Below are 13,702 nucleotides of genomic sequence, written 5' to 3'. Positions count from 1 at the left end.
CACTGAGCATGTGCGGGAACGAGCGGTGAATGCTGGGAGCACAGCATTCACCACATCCAGGAAATAAATGCTTGTGGGCTTCAAATGCCCACAATGAAGATGGAAACCGCCTGCAGTGAATAATATAAGTTATTCTTTCCGACTAAATCTGACACAGGCGGACATATTACACACAATATGTGAGCATGTAATGCTGAGAAGAAAAGTTTGTGAATGAACTCAAAAAAAAAAAAAACGATAGATAGGTGGACCCCCGCTTTACGTCACAATTGTATACGCTATATTATTTTTCCTTTTTGTGTTTGTTCTCTTTTCCCCATGAAAGTTACCCTCTAATGTACAGTATAACGAGCTAATTTGCCTGACACACACACACACACATATATATTATATATATCACACAGTAATTATATGCTGAAACAAGGTAAAATATTCATCTTCTCTGCAGTGCTGTCTCCCACAGACTCACCACTCTGCAATCCAGCCCCACTGGTCCTCTTCATGACCCCCTTTGTTATTCAGATCACTTTCTGTAAGCACAGTGCATCAAGGTCCCACCCCCTGGGGGCATGTATTCAGTCATTTCTGGGTTCCCAGAAAAATACTGTAGGGAAAGACATCATTGTTACTTAAACCTTACCTACTATCAGGGCCGGTGCTACCATGGGCGTAGCATAAGGGGTTGCAGGGGTCACAACCGCAACCCTGCTCCTAGCTCCAGGGGGCCTCTGCAGCCTCCCTCTCATATTATCATATCCTCCACAAAGTCCAGCTCCCCCAACCCAAAGCCCCTTGACCACCCCCTCCACCCTGGATGCTATGCCCGCTGCTGAGCTTCTTTCCTAGTACAGCAATCTATACTGCTCCTCCTCCCCAGGGCTGAAATCACATTCCTTTACAACACAGCCAGTCAGCCATTATCTGCACAGAGTGTATTTGCCTACTGCATTTGCCCTGTGTATTGTGTGTGTGTGTGTGGGGGGGGGGGGGGGGCTGTTTATTACAGTGCTGGAATGGGAAAGGAGCTCTGCCAAATGACCTGTCAGGGGTCACTGTCCTCTGATTCTCCAGCAGTGATCCCTGTGTCCTCTGATTCACCAGGGGTGATCCCTGTCCTCTAATGTAAGGAGGAACCCTGGGAACTCTAAACTCTTAAGCCACTTTCAGTATCTTGGCGTGCGGTGGGTGTATCTGCACACATGGTGGAAGTGGTGGGTGGTAGTGGGGGAGGGCCCAGGTGTACTTTTGCATCTGGGCCCACAAGCTTCAAGCTACGCCTCTGGGTGCTATCACTAGGAAAACTACCAGCCGCCTAGGGCGCACTGCTGCCTAGGGCACCCGGCCACTGGCATAGTTGCCAACAGTCCCGATTTTCCCGGGACAATCCCGATTTTGGGACCCTTGTCCCGATTTAATTTTGTCCCGGGTGTTTTCCCGAATTTTTGGGGTTTGTCCCGAGAAAATCGTGAGTGTTTTTGTAAAAAACGGCAACGGCTCCACAAAAATGGCCGCCGTTGCCTCCACGAGTCAGTCACAAAGTTCCCCTTGTGTTCAGTGCAGGGGAGAGGGGCAGCCAATCCGCTTCTCTCTTCAGTGTACAAATAGAAAATTCTATTGTACACTGAAGCCTATTGGCTGGAGGGATTGGCAACCCCTCCCCGCTCTACACTGAACACAAGGAAGACGTGATCAGCCTCCACTGCCATCACCCTCCGCCCCCGTGTGTCCAACGGAGCTCTGAGGAATAGTGGGAGTGACGGGAGGGAAGAAGGGAGGCTTTCATCTGGCTGTTCAGGAGTTGTCTGACCTGTGAGTAGTGGCCTGTCAGTGTAGTGGGGGAGAAGAGAGATAGGGGGAGGGGGTGTACTCAGTGTATGGGAGGCTTGGAGCTTTCCCTGCAGTACACTTCTCAAAGGCTGAGGTCCAGCATGGATGGACTGGGGCTCCGCTGGCTGGGGACATTGATGGTCCTGGCTCCCCTCTTGCACACCATGTCACCACCATACCTGCACCCCTCTCCCCCCGTGTCACCACCATACCTGATTCCCCCCTCCCCCCTGTGTCACCAACATACCTGCACCCCCCTCCCCCCTGTGTCACCACCATACCTGCACCCCCCTCTCCCCCCCTGTGTCACCACCATACCTGCACCCCTCTCCCCCCTGTGTCACCACCATACCTGCACCCCCTCTCCCCCCCTGTGTCACCACCATACCTGCACCCCCCTCTCCCCCCCCTGTGTCACCACCATACCTGCCCCGCCCTCTCCCCCCCGTGTCACCACCATACCTGCATCCCCCCTCTCCCCCCCTGTGTCACCACCATACCTGCACCCCCCTCTCCCCCCCCCGTGTCACCACCATACCTGCACCGCCCTCTCCCCCCCTGTGTCACCACCATACCTGCACCCCCCTCTCCCCCCCCTGTGTCACCACCATACCTGCACCCCCCTCTCCCCCCCTGTGTCACCACCATACCTGCACCCCCCTCTCCCCCCCTGTGTCACCACCATACCTGCACCCCCCTCCCCCCTGTGTCACCACCATACCTGCACCCCCCTCTCCCCCCCTGTGTCACCACCATACCTGCACCCCCCTCTCCTCCCCCTGTGTCACCACCATACCTGCCCCGCCCTCTCCCCCCCTGTGTCACCACCATACCTGCACCCCCCTCTCCCCCCCCCTGTGTCACCACCATACCTGCACCGCCCTCTCCCCCCCTGTGTCACCACCATACCTGCACCCCCCTCTCCCCCCCCCTGTGTCACCACCATACCTGCCCCGCCCTCTCCCCCCCTGTGTCACCACCATACCTGCACCCCCCTCTCCCCCCCTGTGTCACCACCATACCTGCACCCCCCTCTCCCCCCCTGTGTCACCACCATACCTGCCCCGCCCTCTCCCCCCCTGTGTCACCACCATACCTGCACCCCCCTCTCCCCCCCCCTGTGTCACCACCATACCTGCCCCGCCCTCTCCCCCCCGTGTCACCACCATACCTGCACCCCCCTCTCCCCCCCGTGTCACCACCATACCTGCACCCCCCTCTCCCCCCCTGTGTCACCACCATACCTGCACCCCCCTCTCCCCCCCTGTGTCACCACCATACCTGCACCCCCCTCTCCCCCCCCCTGTGTCACCACCATACCTGCACCGCCCTCTCCCCCCGTGTCACCACCATACCTGCACCCCCCTCCCCCCTGTGTCACCACCATACCTGCACCCCCCTATCCCCCCCGTGTCACCACCATACCTGCACCCCCCTCTCCCCCCCTGTGTCACCACCATACCTGCACCCCCCTCTCCCCCCCTGTGTCACCACCATACCTGCACCCCCCTCTCCCCCCCGGTGTCACCACCATACCTGCACCCCCCTCTCCCCCCCCGTGTCACCACCATACCTGCACCCCCCTCTCCCCCCCGTGTCACCACCATACCTGCACCCCCCTCTCCCCCCCTGTGTCACCACCATACCTGCACCCCCCTCTCCCCCCCTGTGTCACCACCATACCTGCACCCCCCTCTCCCCCCCCTGTGTCACCACCATACCTGCACCGCCCTCTCCCCCCCGTGTCACCACCATACCTGCACCCCCCCTCTCCCCCCCCGTGTCACCACCATACCTGCACCCCCCTCTCCCCCCCTGTGTCACCACCATACCTGCACCCCCCTCTCCCCCCCTGTGTCACCACCATACCTGCACCCCCCTCTCCCCCCCTGTGTCACCACCATACCTGCACCCCCCTCTCCCCCCCTGTGTCACCACCATACCTGCACCCCCCTCTCCCCCCCTGTGTCACCACCATACCTGCACCCCCCTCTCCCCCCCTGTGTCACCACCATACCTGCACCCCCCTGTGTCACCACCATACCTGCACCCCCCTGTGTCACCACCATACCTGCACCCCCCTGTGTCACCACCATACCTGCACCCCCCTCTCCCCCCTGTGTCACCAACATACCTGCACCCCCCTCTCCCCCCTGTGTCACCAACATACCTGCACCCCCTTCTCCCCCCTCTGCTGGGGGCACCTTATGTAAGGACAGACTCTGCTGGGGGAACCTGATGGCATCTGGTGGCAGGTGACGTGGCAGGTGACACGCTCAGGGGTCCCACTGATTCTGCATTATGGTGAGTTGAATGATTTCATTATTTATATTACAATGTAATAATAGTAATAATGCGCTTCAATCATCCTGACATTATAACAACCATGGTGCCGGGATGATTGAAGTGCTAACACCAGGTGTTTGGAGTATCTTTATCTGCTGATTATTAAACTCTGGAATACACATTGCTATTATGGTGTAGGATCTGGGTCTGCTGTCCCTCCATCCCTCTACCCCCCTTTCCCTCTGCATCCCTCATTCATCTCAGACTCTAACCACACCCCATTTAGCCACGCCCATGTAAGCCACGCCCACTATTTCACGTAAACCACGCCCATTTTTTGCGCGGCGCGCTCCGCGCGCCGCATGTTTCCTTTTTCATATGCCCCGCCTACTATCGCATGCCCCGCCCCCTAATTATAGCCTGACTCCGCCTACAGCCAAAAAAAGTGTCCCGAATTTTTTTTTCCCAATGTTGGCAACTATGCACTGGTAATCCTACTCTCTTCTCTCTGCAGTAAGCAACTAAGTCTCAGTGTCAGAAGGCAGCCGCCACTCTGTTCGCACATAGTGTCAGCGTTGGAGGACTGTATCTGTGTCCTGACTCCCGAATGAATGGAAGCAAGCAAACATTAGTTGATGGGCGCTGGTGAGGCTGCATTTGATGGGCGCTGGTCAGGTTGCATTTGATGGGCGCTGGTCAGGTTGCATTTGATGGGCACTTCATTAAAAAGGTGGGGTATACATGGGCAGGGCAAAGGGGGTGGAGCCAGGGGGGGTAGCAAAATGTGGTTTTGCCTAGAGTGTCAAAAATCCTTGCATCAGCCCTGCCTACTATACAAAGAAAACTCCATAAATAAGGACTGAAGATTCAGTTTTGCATCACTAGTCAGCAAGATTTGTGCATAAGTTGCATTTTACAGACCTGATTCATTTATTATGACATTTTACGCTAAAGAATCAGAATGGTCATCCATACTGAAATGAACAGCACATAATGAAGATTCACATGCGTCCTGCACGTTTAGATTAATACCAGATGCTGATGAAAATTCTGCAGACATGAACCCATCAGTGCTCCCTATATTTTCCAGAAGCCTCCTGCATTAAAGTGTTTCAGTCACGTTAGATATACATCACCACCACTGACTGCACATATTATTATGAGAAAATAAACTGCTCTTTCCGTCCCACAATCACAAATGTTACCAGTAAAACAAAGAATAGAATATTGAACCAGCAGAACACAGGATGCAAAATTAAAAAAGCGATTTCTACCCCTGACTGATTCTCACTCTACTTTGTAGCATCTTGGAGTATCCCCCAAACACCTGACACTTTGCATGGTAGTAAATCCAAACAAATACACACAAATTATAGGCAGCTCCTAAAGTTTGATAGGACATATTGCTATAACAACAATAAGCTGCATGTAAAGATATTAGGGTCCCATTTTTGATAGGGTTACATTATTAATAATATTTTAGAAATAACATTATACTGTATTGCCTTATCACAACAACTTGGTAAAAAATAATGTTCTTTAGCAAGGAATATTCATTCCACATTAATAATTATACTACCAAAATTAGTGTGTGCTGTAAATTGCTTCCATTATTGTTACTGTTTCTTCTTGCTGGAGGCTGCCAATTAGCTTAAAGAGGAGTTCCACCCAAAAGTGGAACTTCCACTCATTTGTCTCCTCCCCCCCTCCGGTGCCGCAATTGGCACCTTTCGGGGGGGATGGGGGACAGGATACCTGTCTTTGACCTTCCGGGTGTCCGGGCTGCGGCCTGTGATGTCACAGCAAGGCTCCCTCCTCCTCCCTCCTCCTCACGCTGTCGCCGGGCCAGTAGGAGAGAGGAGCGGGGCCTCGCGCATACACTGCGCTACACTGCCGGGAACCCGCAATGGCGTCAGCAGCACCCGACAGTTGATGGAAACAGCTGCGGCGCCAGGACAGGTAAGTGTCCTATTGTTAAAAGCCAGCAGCTGCAGTATGTGTAGCTGCTGGCTTTTCTTTTTTTTTTTTGGGCGGAACACCGCTTTAAGCCCAGAATAGCAGTAAATCTTTAGGCTGTCAGCAGATCGGCCTCTACAAATTCTGCACAATGCCTAAAAATAGAGAGCAACTGAGCATATGCAGAGCCGGGTGAGACCGTGCATTACTGGATTTTAAACAGTATAGGTACTTATTTTTATATTTTTTTCCATAACTATTCCTGCAAAAGTGGCCAGCCTGAAGTGATCTAGCAGGACTTCATTTTCAGACTAAAGTTCCACTTAATGCTGAACTCCAGGAATAGTTTGTATGGCACACTTACATTGGTTTGGCACAATATAAGTATACATATTTCATAACTGAAGGCCTGCTGGGAAAGCTGGAAATCACTGGCACTACTACAGTGATCCCTGTATTCTTCCAGGTCCAATGAAAAAGGAAAAAAAAATCTGGCAACATGATGCCTCAAAAATAAAACATATAAGATTTTATTAGATTCATCCATTAAAAGGAATCAATACCTGTAATTATTGACGTGTTTCAGCCTCTGGCACAGGCCTTAGTCATAATGATCCAGTTCCTATGCAGGTTCTAGGCTGCCCCATTGCACACTAACCACAGGGAGACGCGCACTTGACACCTTCGCTATTCAAAGAAAGCCTTATATTTGTTTCAATGAATACATGGCATTCTCTGATTTGACGAGATGGAGATGATGATGTTACTGCCCCTCCTCTCCACTTTATTCAATCAGAGAAAGCCTTGTGTTCACTTAAATAAATACAAGACATTTTGTGAATGGTGGTGGTGCCAAGTGAGTGACCCCTGTGGTCAGTATTCAGTGTGACAGCCACTCACATAGAACCTGAGGACTCAGTAGATTGTGGCCAAAACTGTAGTTGTGCCAACTACTGCAGTGATTTTCAACGTCCCCAGCAGACCCTCAGGTATGAGATATGCACACTTATATTGTGCCAAGCTGGACCAATGTCAGTATGTAATAAAGATTATACCTGAAAATTGTAGTGCTTGAGCAAGTTGATATCATGCTGCAGAATTCTATGTGATCTCCTTGCTCTTTAGTATACAACAATTTTTACTCTGCGTCTGATGATGAAACTATTGTGAGTGGCTGGTATTGAAAACACAGGGAAAATGCTTTAACATTTATTCTTTCATATAGGCTTATATAGGCTTTACAGACAATAGAACCCCAAGCAAGCTGCTATGTGAGCAAATTAAACTGTTTTACCTATCAAAGGCTTGAAATGATGTCTTGTGATTCAGACATGCCTGCCAGACAGCACGGCCAGGTTCTGCACTTTCTGAGTTGTCTCTGCAGATTACATTGAAGTTAAAACATATAGCCTAGTCTAGAACAGTCCCCAGCATGGGATTGGACAAGGAAGGAGCAGCAAAGGGATGAATCATTATAGGGCGTACACACGGTCGGACTTTGTTCGGACATTCCGACAACAAAATCCGTGGATTTTTTCCGACGGATGTTGGCTCAAACTTGTCTTGCATACACACGGTCACACAAAGTTGTCGGAAAATCCGATCGTTCTGAACGCGGTGATGTAAAACACGTACGTCGGGACTATAAACGGGGCAGTGGCCAATAGCTTTCATCTCTTTATTTATTCTAAACATGCGTGGCACTTTGTCCGTCGGATTTGTGTACACGATTGGAATTTCCGACAACGGATTTTGTTGTCGGAAAATTTTATCTCCTGCTCTCCAACTTTGTGTGTCGGAAAATCCGATGGAAAATGTCCGATGGAGCCCACACACGGTCGGAATTTCCGACAACACGCTCCGATCGGACATTTTCCATTGGAAAATCCGACCGTGTGTACGGGGCATTACTCTTTTCATGAAATTCTCAGTTTTAGATGGTCAGCCCTGATTGGTTCATAGTGCCACCCTTCCTCTGTCATTTCGGCTGTGCAGGAATATTCTGAAAATAGATTCAAGTACATAGACTAGGAGTATTTTAACTAATAACTGCCCAACCAATTCTGACACTTCTCACATACATGTAAAAATCTTATTTTTTTACTAGACAATTACTTAGAACTCCCAATCATTATATATTTATATATTTTCTGAAAGCAAAGGCCTGAGGGAAAAAAATGTTTGTTTTTAAATGTTTTATGTCATGCGATATTTACGCAGTGGTTTTCAAATGCAATATTTTGGTAATAAAATACACTTTAATTAATTTTAATGCACAAAACACATTAAAATACCCAATAGTTTGGTAAAATATATAAGATGATGTTATGCCGAGTAAATAGATATGTAACATGTCACACTTTAAAATTGTGTACACTTGTTGAATGGAGACAAACTACGGCACTTAAAAATCTCCATAGGCAATGCTTTAAATGTCTTTACAGGTTTGAAGTTTAGAGTAGCTGGCCATACACTATACAATTTTCTTGTTCAACTTTCCTTTAGATTTACCAAAACCATATAATACAAGGTCAAACCTAAACCCTTTCAATTTGTATGCAATCAGACAGGCCCTTGCACTACATATATATATATATACATAGTTGAAGGTAAATCTAAAGGAAATTGAATAAGAAAATTGTATAGTGTATGGCCAGCCTTACACAGGAGGTCTGATTCGAGAATTATTGGTTGTGCTATAACTGTTCATGTATGCATGCATGCAAGACTTTCCTATGCATTTGCCTTTGCATGTGGTAATGTGGGGATGGGAGAGCTTACATTTTTTTTTATTTACTTTTTTGTTTTTATTTACATTTGTTTTATGCTGTCTCTTTAAAAAAAAAAAAAAAAAACAAACAGACTGCACTCTGCAGGGGCAGTTGCTCCAGAGCTTGGTAAATGAGCAGAAACTCTGTTGACTTTCATCATCCAATCATGTGCAAGCAAAAATGCTTTTTTGTTATTTTCCTTGCACGTGATTGGGTATTCTTTGCAAAGTGAAGTGTTACCTCATTTACTAAGCTCTGGAGCAATTGCACTTGCAGAGTGCAACTGCAATTTTCAAAGTGCACAGTCTAGTTGCCTTTAGTAAATCAACTCCATAGGGTCTATTATACCCCAGGTCTCTTTTCGGCCCTCAAAAGCATCTGATCAAACCGAGATTGGTTTGATCAGATGCTTTACAGGCTGGTAACGGCTTGTAAACAACAAACCAAAACCAGAAGTGACAAAATCCTTGCTGCTCCCAGTGTCATAGACCATAGAAATGAACAGGGAACATAAGTTCCTCTCTCATGTTTATAGCCAGCCAGCGCGTCCACCGGTTTCAGTCCCGGACTCCCCGATTTAACATACATGAATGTCATGAATGCATCTGGAACCATGACCCTGGTATAACCACTGAAACCTAGGGATTGGTCAGGACCCTTAGAACACTCCAGCTTGCTTTTCCTAGACCCCTCCCAACTGCTTCTAGAATCTTCTCCCAGTTTCCAGATAGCAGGGGGAGTCACCACAGCATAGCTCCCAACTGTCCCTGATTTGGAGGGACTGTCCCTGGTTTGGAACAATGACCCTCTGTCCCTCATTCCCCCTCATTTGTCCCTCATTTTGGTCTGATCTATATAAATGTATATAAAATGCACTATCAAAAAGTGTTTTCCAGAGCTAAACCTCTCATCCAATTCCTAAATTGCTGCATTTGTAAATTCCAAAAGCCAATATAAAGGAATAGTAATGGTAAAAAAGCACTTGTGGGTTTAACCATTCTTGTTTTTTTGTACAATTCTCCTTTGAGAGGGCGTGGCAAGGGGTGTGTTCTATGATTGTAAACTTTTGCTGATAGGTGTCCCTCATTCCTATCTCAAAAAGTTGGAAAGTATGACCACAGAAGCTGTTGCTCATCCAGTCATCCAGTCTACTTAAGTCACTCATCTGATCCAGAAAAAAACACACAACACAACAAAAACCTATCACTAGCACTCTAGCAACAATAGGGGGTGCTACAGCTGCATAGCTTAAAGCCTAACTTCAGATATTGAAAAAAATGAAATAACCTGTAATAATCTAACACAGAGTAATGCTTTTCTTATTCTGCAGTATTCCTCCCTGGCAGTTCTGGTTGCAATGCTAAGTTGAAGCCAATCCTCTTGCCATGTTTGGACCAGTAACCATGTCCCATCCTAATGACTTGACAGCTGACCATTGTGCGTGATAATGGTGGAGGAGTGAACATAGGCTGGACCACTTGTCTATCAAGATACATCTATAAACATCATGGTTGATAAATGGTTAAATCAAGCTTGGTACCAGCTTTAAGAGCCAGCGAGGGGATTCCTGATAAAAATGATCCAGCTGCTCTACGGAGCTCTCAAAGCCCCCACAGGTGGCACCAGTGGTGGTTCCCGTGTGCTCCGGTTCCACCGGGAAGCCCAGGACTGGAGGAAACTGTTTCCCCAGTGACGGACGTTCCTGAATCACTCCTGCAACTAATAATCCTCAGATGTGACCTGTATTACAGTACTTCTGGGGTCACAGTTTTCATTCCTCGGATAGCCAATGATGCAGCTATTCAAACACGATCTACGCTTGAATAGCTGCATTGGATGACAGAGGAGATATTGGGGGTCTAACACAAGGGGTCTTTAGCCCCCTTGTAATGGCAATAAAGTTAAAAAAAAATCTAAAAGTAAAAAATAAAAAGAATTGTAGAAAAGGAATACAAATAAATAATAAAAAAAAATTAAAGCACATCTGCCACCCCCGCACACACACCAAATAAAAAGCGCAGAGTAGGGTGAGAACATGCATGTACAGTAAAGTTCACAGTTAAATTGAAACAGTTAACTCAAAAATTCACAGTTAACTCAAAATTGATGGCCTGAAAAGGCTTTTAAAGTGTCACCTTTGAAGAATTTGGGGTACCATTGCTTTTTGCGAATTCATGGGCGTACACAATTTTAAAACTGGACATGTTTGGTATCTAATTACGCAACACAACCCCATCTTTTATATTTTACCAAAACAAGTTACAATATTGTGTTTGTTTGCACTAAAATTAATTTTAGTGTATTTTTTCCTAAAAATATACATTTGATAAATAACCATGCAAACAACTGTGGAACATAAAAAATTGCAACTAGCCCCATTCTATTCTCCAGGGTCTTTCCTTTCAAAAAAAATATCTGGGGGGGGGGGGGGGGTTTACAGTAATTTCCACCAAAAAATGCAGATTTTAACATGTGTGCAAGTGTGTGGGCAAGTGGTTAAACATATCTTCCTTTGTTTATCTCCAATACATGGGGGATCATGGGATTGGTAATTTTCAAAAACTACTGCCTGTTCTACCCTCAGGAAGTGACAAGGACATTGCATTTCTGGTAAGATCAAAAGTTATTTTCTGTACATGGTGAAAATATTCTAAGCCTGAAAAAAGAAAATGAATGCAGCCACAGTATCTAAGGACTGGCAAACTGTGATATATTACACTTTTGGTTTTTAAGTTTAATTATCCTTTAAAGGATCATGTAGCCAGTGGTCTTGTTTTAACTTGCTAAATGGCCTCCCCTATGAATCATGCAATATATGGGAATCATTCTATTTGTCCGACAAGTGTTAAAGAAACAGCAGTGTGAGGAAATCTCAGTTCAGTTTATTTAAGGGAAGCATATATATAAAGAACATTAACACAATATTACGTTCCATTTTTCTTTAAATATCTCGGGCACAATCGCTAAAATATGCCATTGTGTGCGTCTCGGCTTTCTATTGTTTATTAAATATGACCCATTGCGCCTTGGGCCTGAAGCCAGGTTTTTCTCTACTTAGGTTGGGAAAGTAAGAGGAATAATAAACATATATTTGGAGACGACAGTGGAAATTACCATATGGAACAGTTTCATTGTTTGTCTGTTTACACATAGCTGGAACATGTTGTAAAAGCTGACACTTTATGATCTGGACAAAAAACAAGAGAGGTTTCGAAAAACAAGGACTGAAGGACTAAACTGTTTTCAAAACAGTGAATTTAACACATTACGTTCCCAATCTAACAAAACAATATCCCCTTGTGTGTCTGACAACGATTCCACAAAACTGTGTGTTTTGCTTGTGGATCTCTAGTCCCAGAGACACTACAGGAGATGAGAGCAATCTCTTCACAGTGTTGGGTTGAAACCCTCTCAGATGTTGTCACTGGAACATTGGAGAAGTCTCACTGAAGTGTTCTGTGACAACTATAGCATTCAATGGCAAGTGTAAAATTTTGGATTTCTCATCACTTTTTTCGTCACCAGGACAAATAGCGAAGGCAAATTCCCAATGGAGACACAGACCCCAATAAAAAACATGTTCATAGGTTGAGGTGGTAGAGCACTGGACTTCAACATAGGTGAGGGCCCCAATTCGATAGAAAGATTATGTACTTAGGCAGCTCTGGTGCTCAAAAGAGCCTTGACGGGCACTTGGGATAACCATCTGGTGTAGAATAAAGGAAAGAGAGCTCCAAGCTGTGGATATAAGTGTAGATATATTTATTTATTTATAACAAAAAAACTCTGCGCTTAGTTACAATAAAGAAATTTGGACTCGTTAGTTGCCAGAATAAAACAGCAAATACAAACTGAAAAAAATTAGTTGCATTGCTTCTTTAGTTTCGGATTACATACAGTGGGGAAGGAAAGTATTCAGACCCCCTTACATTTTTCACTCTTTGTTATATTGCAGCCATTTGCTAAAATCATTTAAATTCATTTTTTTCCTCATTAATGTACACACAGCACCCCATATTGACAGAAAAACACAGAATTGTTGACATTTTTGCAGATTTATTAAGAAAGAAAAACTGAAATATCACATGGTCCTAAGTATTCAGACCCTTTGCTGTGACACTCATCTATTTAACTCAGGTGCTGTCCATTTCTTCTGATCATCCTAGAGATGGTTCTACATCTTCATTTGAGTCCAGCTGTGTTTGACTATACTGATTGGACTTGATTAGGAAAGCCACACACCTGTCTATATAAGACCTTACAGCTCACAGTGCATGTCAGAGCAAATGAGAATCATGAGGTCAAAGGAACTGCCTGAAGAGCTCAGAGACAGAATTGTGGCAAGGCACAGATCTGGCCAAGGTTACAAAAAAATTTCTGCTGCACTTAAGGTTCCTAAGAGCACAGTGGCCTTCATAATCCTTAAATGGAAGACGTTTTGGACGACCAGAACCCTTCCTAGAGCTGGCTGTCCGGCCAAACTGAGCTATCAGGGGAGAAGAGCCTTGTGAGAGAGGTAAAGAAGAACCCGAAGATCACTGTGGCTGAGCTCCAGAGATGCGGAGATGGGAGAAATCTGCAAAAATGTCAACAATTCTGTGTTTTTCTGTCAATATGGGGTGCTGTGTGTACATTAATGAGGAAAAAAATGAACTTAAATGATTTTAGCAAATGGCTGCAATATAACAAAGAGTGAAAAATTTAAGGGGGTCTGAATACTTTCCGTCCCCACTGTATGACCCGCATGCGGCTCACAGCAGGGGTTCCGATGCGGCTCACAGCAGGGGTCCGATGCGTGCTGGTTCACCATTTCAGGTCTGATTTCAGAAAGAATTTTGGGCTGAATTCGGACCTGAAATGGA

This window comes from Aquarana catesbeiana, linkage group LG05 (genome assembly GCF_042186555.1).
Source record: "Aquarana catesbeiana isolate 2022-GZ linkage group LG05, ASM4218655v1, whole genome shotgun sequence".
In the NCBI taxonomy this organism is placed as follows: Eukaryota; Metazoa; Chordata; class Amphibia; order Anura; family Ranidae; genus Aquarana; species Aquarana catesbeiana.
Note: the sequence above shows the minus strand (reverse complement) of the source record.